General features: G+C 40.7%; 1 protein-coding gene across 1 annotated transcript in view; it reads right to left on the bottom strand.

Moving 5' to 3' along the window:
* Positions 1-13,880, bottom strand: part of LOC124796026 (carboxypeptidase B-like) — a 158,424-nt gene that overhangs the window by 37,860 nt on the left and 106,684 nt on the right. The gene's annotated exons all lie outside the window — the stretch shown is intronic.

Genomic DNA, 13,880 nt, shown 5'->3' with positions numbered 1-13,880 from the left:
GAGTTAAGTTTTTTTATGTAGCCGGAAAAGCAGGCACATTTCATGAGATGCTATTTCTGCTCCCCAGGTTGGGCGTCGATGTCATCGATCAAATACACTCTCAGATCAAATCTATCCGGACATCTAATAGTGGACGTTAATAAGGGACGTCTCCATCTTTCGCCTTGTCATTATCTCTGCTGGAGGCACTTTCAATTACATACCTCAAAGTCTCTTGAGAATGGCAGCCTATTGTTCCTGAAGAGCCGAAACCAGAGAAGCTATTGATGTTGGAGGCCAGTGCATAGTCCACATTGTAGCTCATCCCAAAGGTGGTCCATCTGGTTCAGGTTTCTCTGGGGAGTTCAGTCTATTTCGGGAATGTCAATCTCCACAAACCATTGGTACACAGAAGATGCTTTATGATAGGATGCTGCATCATGCGGATACGGTCATCGTTTCGGAACTGTTCCTCCGCTGTACGCAGTGCACAACACTGTACAGTCTGTTCACTTCCATCCGAATTCAGCCCTTCTTAAGTGCAATAAGGGGCCAGATCAGTAGTTCCCAACAGTCATCCACTGCTCAGTGGAGTCGCTTTTTACATCACCTTAGGCGTGTGTTAGCACTGACTACAGGAGCTGGTCGACCATTCTACCACATTCTGTACGCACCTTGTACTAGCTGGCCCCCTTTTAACACTATGGAACGCTTATGTCATGCGACGTTTTATAACCATCCTTCACAATACTCGACGGTTACTGCCCATCAGTTCTTGAGGTCTGCCTGGTATTTGTTTGTTGTGGTTGCTCCTTCGTATTTTCACCTCACAGTTACATCACAAGCGACGAGATGGGGAGCATTAGAAGAGTTGACATGTCCATGATTGACTTGTTACGAAGATGACGTCCAATGAGTAGTCCAAGTTCGAAGTCTCTGAACTGTCCTGGCCAACACATTCTGCTGCTACTGTTACTGTGCTAACAATACAGGTCATCTCACCTCCTTTTATACTGGCGGGCCCCCTGTCTAGTGGTCCGTACACTTTTGGTTCAGACAGAGCACCATGCATCTCCTCAACGTCTCAAGAATTGGGGCCCATTAACATAAACTGCTTAAAAAACTTCTCTAGTTTTAGGTTTAAGAGAAGCAGAAACTGGTAATATGCAATGTTCATCGGATTCATGTCAACAGATAACGCTGGCCATTCCATTTGGTTGATTCTCGCTGGCTGAAAGGGAGTGTTCGCGGGATTGGAGTATGCGGTGTCGAAAGCTCAAAACATTCAAATTATCCTCGACAGTGATGTGAGGTGTCCGCCCAAAACACGAGTCACCCCCCGTCATTGCAGAACACGTGAGGCTGCACCATGTGTCGTGCACCGCTACTTCACCTTCACACTCTTCTAAGACGATTATCAGGCGTCAGACAAGTCCCACACCGACTGGTGAAGGAAACCCAAAGCCACTGGTGCAGGCTCATTTCCAGGTTCCCCTGTCACCGGTGCTGGGGAATAGGAGGCATGAACAGTACTGTTGTCCATGATAGTCGGCTAGACGTTCAGAGTGATCGTGTGGAGAAGGTTGGCTACCATTTTGGTCAACACATCGCTCCCAGTAGCCTCCAAAAGGGCAGCTTGCAGCTGCGTTTCATTCTACTCGGGGCACCTAAGAATGGCTCTGAGCACTATGCGACTTAACTTCTGAGGTCATCAGTCGCCTAGAACTTAGAAATAAATAAACCTAGCTAACCTAAGGACATCACACACATCCATGCCCGAGGCAGGATTCGAACCTGTGACCGTAACGGTCGCTCGGCTCCAAACTGTAGCGCCGAGAACCGCACGGCCACTCCGGCCGACCGGCACCTAAGAGCCATAATTTGTAGTTATGGTCATCACCTGGGGTTGCTGCCCATTGGGATCCACGAAGAGATCGTTTGTGTCTTGTGTTTCACTGTAGTGGCTGATCGTTCGTACGCCGTCATTGCAATGTACACCAATTTGGCTGCTTGAGCGCCATCTTTCCAGAGGTGACAGTGCTCGCGGTCTGAACTTGAAACCTTTCGATGCATGCTGATTTACTGAACAGTGTACACACCTACATTGTGCTGTTCACGACTGGGGACAATGCACTCCACTGAACTAGAGTAACAGTGCAAGCTGATTTTTCACCTTCATTACGTAGTCATTTCGGTCAGTAAAAAGAATATTGAAGAACAAGCTTCCGGTATTAAAAAGAAAGAAGTACAACTGGTGATGGGTGTGATGCAAAACATTATTTTGAGCTTTGTAATTTTCTATTCGTTGCAAGGGTTTTTCGCTCATGAAAATTTTCTAGATACTATTCTAGAAAAGTCAGCTATACGCTGTTTCATAATTCCTATTACAGGATTCTCTGGGTTGTAGAGGGTACCTCATGGACAAGGTGCTGACAGGGAACACTTTGAGGGCGAAGTCGCAAAAGGCCAATGATGTTTACGGCTTTCGACGTCGTACATGCAACCAAAATATTGGTTGCTAATGGCAACAGGGGGTGGGAATGGAGGTATCCAATGGTGAGTACAGCATGAGGGTACAGAGCGACGAGCAGCTCACAACAGTGGAAGTAGTGTTGATACAAAGCAGAGCAGCGGTAACGATACGCAAAGCAAACATTGCATTATAAGTGAAACGACAGTTGCCAAAGTTGACATTTCGTCAGCAAGGAACCCAAGGAATTTTGCAGAGTGACAAGGAAATGGCAGGTGAAACATTAGCGTTTCTGCGAGATGAGTCACTAGAATGTGTGGTCTCGTATAGGCTCGACTGTGCGGACAACGTACACGAGGAGTACAATGATGAAAATACGTGCTTAACATGTAAAAATGATAATGAAACAGGTTCGAGCGATGTAGTTCATCATCCTTGTCGGATAGTAAGCCACAAATCCCGTCTCCAGTGAAACGTAGTAAAGGACAATCGATGTCCAAGGAGATGGTTCTGGACATTTTCGTGATAAGCTCCACGAATGACTGTTTCGCATTCTGCTGCATGCTTTCACATGTACATAGAAGTTCGTCCACAGCACAGAAAAAAACAGTTATGAACAGATTTAGAAGAAGTCTGCAGCCACACGACCATATACTACCTAAGGAAATCTGCGGATATTCAGGGCAGGACAAGGCGCACTTGTTACAAAAACTAATATATGTGCGTTTCAAGGATGCTCGATAAAATTTACTGGATGTGCATAACAGTGACCTCCTACGTTATGTACTTCAAACTGCGCGCGACATAGTTTTCAGTGATTTCAAGGGAAGCAGGGGTTGGCTGCATAACGTCAACGGCGCTACAGAACTGGAAGTTGTAAGATAAAGAAATTTCAAACGAAGTGTTAACTTGACAATGCAAAGCAAACTACGGAATCGACCCGAAAATTTATAGATGAGATAAACAAACTTATCCCGTCGTTCAGTAAGGCATTTGTTTCCAATTCCGACCAATCGGCATATGAAGAGAAAATGTATATGAAAGGAACCCTGGAAATTAGAGTTACCAAGAGCATTGTATCAAGATCAACTAACATCATTGACTTTACGCATTCGTATACTATTTTTAAGGCGACTGTTAATCTGGATGGTAAACTGGCTGGAAAGTTATTTATTGCGCTGGAGGTGCTGTGTCCCTAAAATATGAGGAGGCATGTTTTATAACTTGCTCTAAAGTAATAGAGCCTTAATAGCATCGTCACGAAATCAGCATAGCATCGTCGCATATATTTAAAATGTGATGTAAACTAGGCCACAGTCCCGGCAGAGTTTTACTATCCAGGATATAGTATAATAATTGAAAACACGAATAAAGCTACCGTAATTTTAAAATTGCTAACAGCAAATGGTTAAGTGACGACGTATTATTTTGAGACGCTCTTGTGGTCATGTTAGATAAAAATAATAACATACACGAGAACAAGATTATGGAACTAATTAAATAACATAAAGTTGATAGAATAACTAAGCAAAGAAGTAAAACAAAAATGAAAATAATAGACTAAAGTAAGTAATCAGTGACATCTGTTGGCATAGCCGCCAGAATGCAGCATAGGCGACATGGCTCACGTACAACATACCATGCGACACCCCGTTCCAAGAAAAGTATAATAAAAATTGTAACATCACTTAATAAGATTATCTCGTTAATGAAATGTTTTTACATGAACGGAGAAGGCAGAATAAAACGCGAGAGTAAAACGGAAAACGTATGAAAATGGAAGAAATATGTGATGCGCTCTATACTATGTAACGACAGGCGAGATATGCACTGAAGCGCCAAAGAAGCTGGTGTAGGCACGCGTGTTCAAATTCAGAGATATTTAAACAGGCAGAATACGGCGCTGCGGTCGGCAACGCCTATTTAACACAAGTGTCTGGCGCAGTTGTTAGATAGGTTACTGCTGCTAGAATGGCAGGTTATCAAGATTTAAGTGAGTTTGAACATCGTGTTATAGTCGGCGCACGAGCGATTGGACACAGCATCTCCGAGGTAGCGATGAAGTGGGGATTTTCCCGTACGACCATCTCACGAGTGTACCGTGAATATCATGAATCCGGTAAAATATCAAATTTCCGACGTCGCTGCGACCGGAAAAAGGTCCTGCAAGAACGGGACCAATGACGACTGAAGAGAATCGTTCAACGTGATAGAAGTGCAACCCTTCCACAAATTGTTGCAGATTTCAGTGCTGGGCCATCAACAAGTATCAGCGCGCAAACCATTCAGCGACACATCATCGATATGGGCTTTCGGAACCGAAGGCCCACTCGTGTATCCCTTTGCACGACACAATGCTTTACGTCTCGCCTGTGCCCGTCGACACCGACATTGGACTGTTGGAACATGTCGCCTAGCCGGACGAGTGTCTTCTCAAATTGTATCTAGCTGATGGACATCTATGGAGACAACCTCATGAATCCAAGGACCCTGCGTGCCAGTACGGGACTGTTCAAGCTGCTGGAGGCTCTGTAATGGTGTGGGGCGTGTGCAGTGAAGGCTCTGACAGGTGGCACGTACGTCAGCATCCTGTCTGATCGCCTTCATCCATTCATGTCCACTATGCATTCTGACGGACTTGGGCAATACCAGCAATACCAACACTTTTAGAGTTGCTACAGAGTGGCTCCAGGAACACTCTTCTGAGTTTAAATACTTCCGCTGGCCACCAACCTCCCCAGACATGAACATTATTGAGCATGTCTGGGATGCTTTGCAACGTGCTGTTTAGAAGAGATCTATACCCCCTCGAACTCTTACGGATTTATGAACATCCCTGCAGAAGTCAGCCGGCCGCGGTGGCCGTGCGGTTCTAGGCGCTTCAGTCCGGAACCGCGTGACTGCTACGGTCGCAGGTTTGAATCCTGCCTCGGGCATGGATGTGTGTGATGTGCTTAGGTTAGTTAGGTTTAAGTAGTTCTAAGTTCTAGGGGACTGATGACCTCAGATGTTAAGTCCCATAGTGCTCAGAGCCATTTGAACCATTTTTTTTGCAGAAGTCATGGTGTCAATTCTCTCCAGCAATACTTCAGAGTTTAGTCGAGTACGTGCCACTTCGTGTAGGGCACTTCTGCGTGCTCGCGGGAGCCCTACGCGAGATTAGGCATGCGTACCAGTTTCATTGGCTCTTCGTTGTTCATAAGAGGGCGTTCAATCATTAATGTGAAACATTGTTAAATGAAGCAAAGTCATTCTATTGGCTACTGCCTTTTGGCTTTATAAATTTCAAGCTCTTCCAATAAATCGACAGCATAGCCTTATTGTGCTCTGTGTAGAAGACGTGTACTTTTTTTAAAGTACTCCTATAATATGGCCAGTCTCTGCTAAGTGTAACCCAAAGGCAATTTTGTTACTTGGTTGTAATTGCTCTTTAAACCGTAGCATTAAAAGAGCGGCTGGTTTGGCCTATATAATACTTATCACAATTATTACACGCGATACTGTATACACCGTCACAGTCAAATTTCTCGTGTGAACTTCTCAATTTATGTGTAAATGTAATAATTTTTTGGGGCATATTTAATTGTTCTAAGACGTAACCTGTTCACTGGTTGCATTTCATTTCCCATGTTTCGCTGCAGATCTGGTTATCGATGATTGAAAACGGTAGTCTAAGGACCAAATGTTTTGTAATCATCGGCGGAAATAAAGGAAATTCATTCTACGCTTCGTGGATCACTGCTTTAATCCGCTAACCATGTCGCAACATGTGAATCGTCTGGAAGTTTCTGACTCAAAAATGAAGTTAACAGCACCACGGTTGATGAGGTTGTGAACTGGAGCAGCGAACTAAACAGTCTTGTGAAGGATTTGTAGATGATCTGAGCGTGCAGAGACGAGGGCGAATTGCATTCGAATGCGAGGACGACACATAGAGCACCTTTTAGAGATCAGAGTGCAAAGTAAATTGTAACATCTAACGTGACGTTTAAGTAAGCTATGAATGAAATATGAACCAAATTAGACTACGACTTGATCGAAGTTCTTAAATGTGAGTTTTATGTGTACCAGGTAGGACAATGCTTCCTTGAGTCAGTGTCAGTCAGTAACCATACGTCTGTAATTATTATCTCGCAAACGGCTCATTTTACAGAGCCATGCTAAAGTTCCAGCACAGCCAGTTCTCACTATCGATTATGATAGAGCCTGTATAACGTTGCTTGATATATACTGAGGTGACAAAAGTCACCTCTTAATAACGTGTCAGACCTCACGTTGCACGGCTTTGTGCAGCAACTCAATGTGGCATGGACTCAACAAGTCGTTCAAAGACAACTGCAGAAATACTCAGCTATGGTACCTTCATAGCCGTCCATAATTGCGAAAGTGTGCACGAAATTGCATTATATCCCATAATGGTCGGTGGGAATCACGTCGGGCGATCTGGGTGGCTAAATTATTCGCTCGTATTGTCCAAACTGTTACTTGAAAAGTCAAGAACTCATCCATACAAATTTCACCGCTCCTTTGGAACATGAAGTCCAGTGAATGTTCACTTCAGTCGGACCAGAGGACCCTGTCCACTCCATGTAAACACAACCCACACTATTATGAAGCTACCGCCAGCTTCCACAGTGCCTTGTTAAAAACTGGGATCCCAGGCTTCGTGGGGTCTGGGCAACATTCACACCCTATCATCAGCTCTTACCAACTGAAATCGGAACTCATCTGACGAGGCCACAGTTTTCCAGTCGTCCAGGGTCCAACCGATATATTCACGATCCCAGGAGAGGTGCTGCAGGCGATGTCATGCTGTCAGAAAAGACACTCGTGTCGGTCGTCTGCTGCCATAGCCCATTAACGGCAAATTTCGCTACACTGTCCTAACGGATACGATCGTCGTACGTCCCACACCGATTTCTGCATTAAGTTCACGCTGTGCTGATTCCCTGTTAGCTCTGACAACTCCACGGAGATGCCGCTCCACCCGGCCGTTAAGTGGTGCCCATCAGCCGCTGTGTTTTGCGTGGGGAGAGGTGATGCCTGAAATTTGGTAAGCTCGGCACACATTTCACACTGTGGATTTCGGAACGTTGAATTACCTAGCGATTTCCGAATAGAATATACTATGCGTCTAGCTCCAACTATCATTCCGCATTTGCAGTATATGGGCATGTTGAGCATAGTAGGTGGTAATTTCATGAACTTTTGTATGATTATTTTGCTAGTACACTGAATGCAGTTGAATTAATTTCTAAGGTTTCCTGATATAAATCCAAGATTTTAGTTTTACTGCATCCCCCATTTAAAAAATTTATCATCATCATCATCATTTAAGACTGATTATGCCTTTCAGCGTTCAGTCTGGAGCATAGTCCCCCTTATAAAATTCCTCCATGATCCCCTATTCAGTGCTAACATTGATGCCTCTTCTGATGTTAAGCCTATTACTTCAAAATCATTCTTAACCGAATCCAGGTACCTTCTCCTTGGTCTGCCCCGACTCCTCCTACCCTCTACTGCTGAACCCATGAGTCTCTTGGGTAACCTTGCTTCTCCCATGCGTGTAACATGACCCCACCATCTAAGCCTGTTCGCCCTGACTGCTACATCTATAGAGTTCATTCCCAGTTTTTCTCATTGTGGACACCCTCCTGCCATTGTTTCCATCTACTAGTACCTGCAATCATCCTAGCTACTTTCATATCCGTAACCTCAACCTTATTGATAAGGTAACCTGAATCCACCCAGCTTTCGCTCCCATACAACAACGTTGGTCGAAAGATTGAACGGTACACAGTCTTGGTACTGACTTCCTTCTTGCAGAAGAGAGTAGATCATAACTGACCACTCATTGCAATAGCTTTGCTACACCTCGCTTCCAGTTCTTTCACTACGTTGCCACCCTGTGAGAATATGCATCCTAAGTACTTGAAACCGTCCACCTGTTCTAACTTTGTTCCTCCTATTTGGCACTCAATCCGTTTATATATCTTTACCACTGACATTACTTCCGTTTTGGAGATGCTAATCTTCATACCATAGTCCATACATATCTGATCTAGCTCTGAAATATTACTTTGCAGACTTTCAATCGAATCTGCCATCACAACTAAGTCATCCGCATATGCAAGACTGCTTATTTTGTGTTCACATATCTTAATCTCACCCAGCCAGTCTATTGTTTTCAACATATGATCCATAAATAATATGAACAACAGTGGAGACAGGTTGCAGCCTTGTCTTACCCCTGAAACTACTCTGAACCATGAACTCAATTTACTGTCAACTCTTAACAGCTGCCTGACTATCCATGTAAAGACCTTTAATTGCTTGCAAAAGTTTGCCTCCTATTCCATAATCTCGTAGAACAGACAATAACTTCCTTCTAGGAACCCGGTCATATGCCTTTTCTAGATCTATAAAGCATAGATACCATTCCCTGTTCCACTCGTAATACTTCTCCATTATTTGCCGTAAGCTAAAGATCTGGTCCTGACAACCTCTAAGAGGCCTAAACCCACACTGATTTTCTTCCAATTTGTCCTCAAGTAATATTCGCACTTTCCTTTCAACAATACCTGAGAAGATTTTACCCAGAACGCTGATTAAAGAGATACCTCTGTAGTCGTTACAATCTTTTCTGTTTCCATGTTTAAAGATTGGTGTGATTACTGCTTTCGTCCAGTCTGATGGAACCTGTCCCGACTCCCACGGCATTTCAATTATCCTGTGTAGCCATTTACGACCTGACATTACACTGTATTTGATGAGTTCTGACTTAATTTCATCCACCCCCACCGCTTTTTGCACTGCAATATATTGACCATTTTCTCCACTTCCTCAAATGTGAACTTATTTCCATCATCATTCCTATCCCATTGTACATCGAAATCTGAAACATTACTCATCGTATTTTCACCTACATTGAGCAACTCTTCAAAATATTCCCTCCATCTGCCCAAGGCATCAACAGGATTCACCAGCAGTATTCCTGACCTGTCCATAATACTTGTCATTTCCTTCTTACCTCCCTTTCGAAGATTGCTAATTACACTCCAGAATGGTTTTCCAGCAGCTTGACGCAAAGTCTCCAACCTGTTTCCAAAGTCTTCCCAAGATTTCTTCTTGGATGCTGCAATTATCTGTTTGGCTTTGTTTCTTTCTTCAACATACCTTTCTCTGTCTACCTGAGTTCTAGTATGTAGCCATTTTTGATACGCCATCTTTTTCCTTTCACAGGCTGCCTTGACTGTGTCATTCCATCAAGCTGTTTGCTTCATCCTACCTTTACACACCACTGTTCCACGACATTCTTTAGCCACTTCTAATACTGTGTCCCTGTACCTTGTCCATTGCTTTTCCAATGACTGTAGTTGACTACATTCAACTAACTGGTACCTTTCTGAGATCACTGTTATGCACTTGTGCCCGATTTCCTTATCCTGAAGTTTCTGCACTCTTATCCTCCTACATATGGACCTGACCTGCTGCACTTCCGGCCTCACAATACCAATTTCACTGCAGATTAAATTGTGATCAGTATCATCAAAGAATGCCCAAATACACGTGTGTCCCTCACAGCCTTCCTGAATTCCTGATCTGTTATTATATAGTCAATGACAGATCTGGTTCCCCTGCCTTCCCAAGTATACCGGTAAATGTTCTTATGCTTAAAAAATGAGTTTGTGATTACTAAGCCCATACTGGCACAGAAATCCAAGAGTTGTTTCCCGTTCCTGTTGGCCTCCATATCCTCTCCAAATTTACCCATAACCTTTCCATACCCTTCTGTTCGATTTCCAATCCTGGCATTAAAATCACTCATGAGCAGAACACTGTTCTTGTCCTTTACTCTAACAACTATGTCACTGAGTGCGTCATAAAAGCTATCCATCTTATCTTGACCTGTCCCTTCACAATGCGAATATATTGACACAATCTTAATTTTCTTGTTAGACACTGTCAAATCTATCCACATCAGTCGTTCGTTTACATATCTTACTGCAACTACGCTGGATTCCATTTCTTTCCTGATGTAAAGCCCTACACCCCATTGTGCTATTCCTGCTTTGATTCCTGACAGGTAAACCTCGTATTCTCCTACTTCCTCTTCTTTCTCACCCCTTACCCGAATGTCACTAACAGTTAAAACGTCCAACCCCACCTTACTTGCAGCCTCTGCCAACTCTACCTTCTCCCCAGAGTAGACCCCATTGATATTAATAGCTCTCCATCTCGTTACCATTCGTTTGCCGAGTCGTATCTTAGGAGTCCCTGGTTTGTCAATTGGAGGTGGGGCTCCGTCACCTCCAAAGATCCGAGGCATTTTGCTCTGATTGTTGCCAGTATCATATTTAAAGTACCAGGGAAGCAGGTTGCTAGCCTTACTCGCCCTGGGTCCCATTGGGTTTTAACCTAACAGTTGAGGGACTAACTGGTGGATTTGGTAGTCTTTGCCATCTGAGCCCAAAGGTGAGTATGACTCAGAATATGTCCGAGATGCCCAGCCTCATTCCAAAGTAACTGGTATCCTGACTGTCAGAACCATTTACTTGGCCACTCATAAGTTGCCTGTGGTTCATGAACTAGGAGATGACAACAGGAACCCACATCATGAAACACTATTTATCTATACTAACAAATAAAAACATCAAATAACAAACAAATTAAAAATCTAATAAAATTTCTCAGTTGAAATTTAATAACTAATAAAATAAATATATTCAGTTAAAATTTAAAAATATGAAAAATTTCTAAATTCATTCAAATTCAATAATCTGAACCGATTCATCTTTAGTTTTGTTTTATCCTCGATTTATAAAATTTAATCCAACAGTTTTCTCTAATTTCAATTCGTTTTTTGTAAAGATTTTATTGTAAAAAGATTTAAAAGTTATTTAAAATTTATCATGTACAACTAATAAAGTCTTTTGACCATATCCAGTTACCAAAATTTCGACTTTTGAAATATTCTAAGATTTACTTTTCTTAATTCTGTTAATTTAGTAAACACTTCCTTGTAACTATTACTATAACTATTAAGTTCACTTAATACATTTCAAATGCTGTCGTTCATATCCATTTCTTTGCTGTATTCATATATAAAAAAAATAGATTTTCAGAAACTAAAATGTTTTATAAATATTCAAATTTTTAAAAAAATTAAATTTTCCACCTTACCAACTTTCATTTAATATTCTGTGTAGTGAATCATAAGTTAAATCCTTTTTATCATACATTATTACATATGCAAGTGTATTATTCAGTATGTTTTCATTAAAAGTGGGACATGGTTTCATCATTGCTTTTTGAGTAGTGAAAACATTCCCTCCTCTAGTCATATTTATTTTATGGATAGGATAATATTTTAAAAATTCAGGAGACTTACATTAATGTCATTATTTTATTGTCTTACTCATTTAAATTCACATAGTGCTTTGTAAGGTTTTAATAATTTATTAGGTGGACCAAGATTCCATAATTCTTGAGGAAAAACTTCATTGCTTCCATTCTTTAGTTAGATATTTTGTAATTTATCATGATGGAATCAAGTAGAATCAGTACACTTATAATTTTTTCGTGTAATTTGGAAACCAACGAAAATACAGTAAGCTATATCAAATTCTTAAAATTATAATAATTAGTGATTTCTAGTTCAAATTTTCTTTTTATACTTAATCTGGAAATCTGTATGGTTTGTGGATCAAAGAAAGAAATTGGAATTTTCGGATTTTTCAGTCTTCCTTGTTCTAGTTCAAGTGAATATTCTGGTTCATATTTAATGGCTGGAACACAGATTTCCATTCATTCTACACAATTTTTTTCTTCCTTTGAAACTGTGGTCACATTTTCAACTCCAGCCTGATTACAATCACACCATCTATGAATAGAATCTCCAGAACCAGAAATCCAAGTGAAAATTACTGTTTATTTGCACATTACTTCTTTAAAATCTTCTATAAAATCTGCTGACTGTTTCTAATGGATAAAGTACTTCGTTTTCTTTACTTTTTTGTATTGTTCCATTGTTAAGATTATGCCTTCCATTGTTAATTCGTTTGATAGGATTGAAATACATTGAATAAGAACCAATGAAGAAATAAATAGATGTATTCTATACAGAATATTGCTTCCTTTTTTTAATTGTGATAATGTCAAACAGTTATACCAAATAATTAATTTTTATATCAGATTTTATTATGTAAGTTGGATAATCGTTCCATCAGTTCCAATAATACTGAAATCCATATTAAGTTGTGAATGTTTAGGACGAATCCATCCATCTCAAATATTAATATTAATTTTCGAGCCTTATTTGGAATATTTATATTTTTTTGTTTTTTAATTTATGGGGAAGAGTAAAAATGGTAATGTTGAATCTTATTCATTTGCAAAGGAAAAAAATTATTAAGACATATTTAAAGTAACTGTTATAACTGATCCATTAACATCAATCAGATCATCATTTCTATCAGTTATAGGTATTTCTAAATTCTGAATATTATCAAAAATTGGAATTTTACAGGAAAATTTGGTTCATAAATTATTGTACCTTAAACTTCAGCATTTGGTTCGAATGAAGAAATAATAATAGTTTCTTGATGAAAATTACTAGCTTTTTAACAAACATTCCAACAGCCACATAAAAATTCATAGTAATTAATTTGAATAGTATTATTTTTGATAAATCATTACCAACTGTTTGTTAATTGGGTTCAATAAATTGATGATTAAAACCTAAAATTTATGCAGTACTATCTTCTATGTTGTTGTTCTGGTCTTTAGTCCTGAGACTGATTTAATACAGTTCTCCATGCTACTGTATTCTGCACAAGCTTCTTCATCTCTACTGCAGCCTAAATCCTTCTGTATCTGTTTAGTGTATTCATGGCTTGGTCTCCCTTTACCTTTTTACCCTCTTTGCCTCACTCCAGTACTAAATTGATGATCCCTCGATGCCTCAGAATGTGTCCTAATAACCCTTCCCTTCTTCTAGTGAAGTTGGGCCATGAAATCCTCTTCTCCCCAATTATATTCAGTACTTCCTCATTAGTTATGTGATCAACCCATATAATCTTCAGCATAATTCTGTAGCACCACATTTTGAAAGCTTCTATTCTCTTCTTGTCCAAACTCATGTTTCACTTCCACTACACTCTGGACAAATATTTTCAGAGAAGTCTTCCTGACACTTAAATCTACACTCAATGTTAACTAATTTCTCTTATTCGGAAATGCTTTCCTTGCCATCGGCAGTATACATTTTATATCCTCTTTACTTCGACCATCCTCAGTTGTTTTGCTCCCCAAATAGCAATACTCATTTACTACTTTCAGTCTATCATTTCCTAATCTAATTCCCTCTGCATCACCCATTTTAATTCGACTACATTCCATTATCCTCATGTTGCTTTTGTTGATGTTCATC

The sequence above is a fragment of the Schistocerca piceifrons genome, chromosome 4 (genome assembly GCF_021461385.2).
Source record: "Schistocerca piceifrons isolate TAMUIC-IGC-003096 chromosome 4, iqSchPice1.1, whole genome shotgun sequence".
In the NCBI taxonomy this organism is placed as follows: domain Eukaryota; kingdom Metazoa; phylum Arthropoda; class Insecta; order Orthoptera; family Acrididae; genus Schistocerca; species Schistocerca piceifrons.
The sequence above is the reverse complement of the archived record's forward strand: the minus strand, read 5'-3'. Positions and strand labels throughout refer to the sequence as shown.